Raw genomic sequence first — 286 nt, 5'->3', positions numbered from 1 at the left:
GGGGCCCCGCGGGCCCCGCCCCCAGCCACTGCTTACACGTCACCTCTGATGACCACCCGCTGCTTCTACAGGTCCATCACCACAGACACTATTAACTGGCTAACTTGGTTTGTGCTTTTACAGCAAAAGCAGCTGCACAGACGTGAACAGAGGCAGACATCCCCTCGTGTCAGGGGCGTGCTCCCCCCGCGGCGGCGGCGCTGGGGCCTGGGACAAGGCCACGACGTGACCCAGCAGACGCCCTGCACGTGGCCTGGGGGGCAGCAGCGTGGGCACGGCACCCCCC

Source organism: Merops nubicus, unplaced genomic scaffold (assembly GCF_000691845.1).
Source record: "Merops nubicus isolate BGI_N331 unplaced genomic scaffold, ASM69184v1 scaffold46940, whole genome shotgun sequence".
Lineage (NCBI taxonomy): Eukaryota > Metazoa > Chordata > Aves > Coraciiformes > Meropidae > Merops > Merops nubicus.
This window is presented reverse-complemented; position numbering follows the sequence as displayed.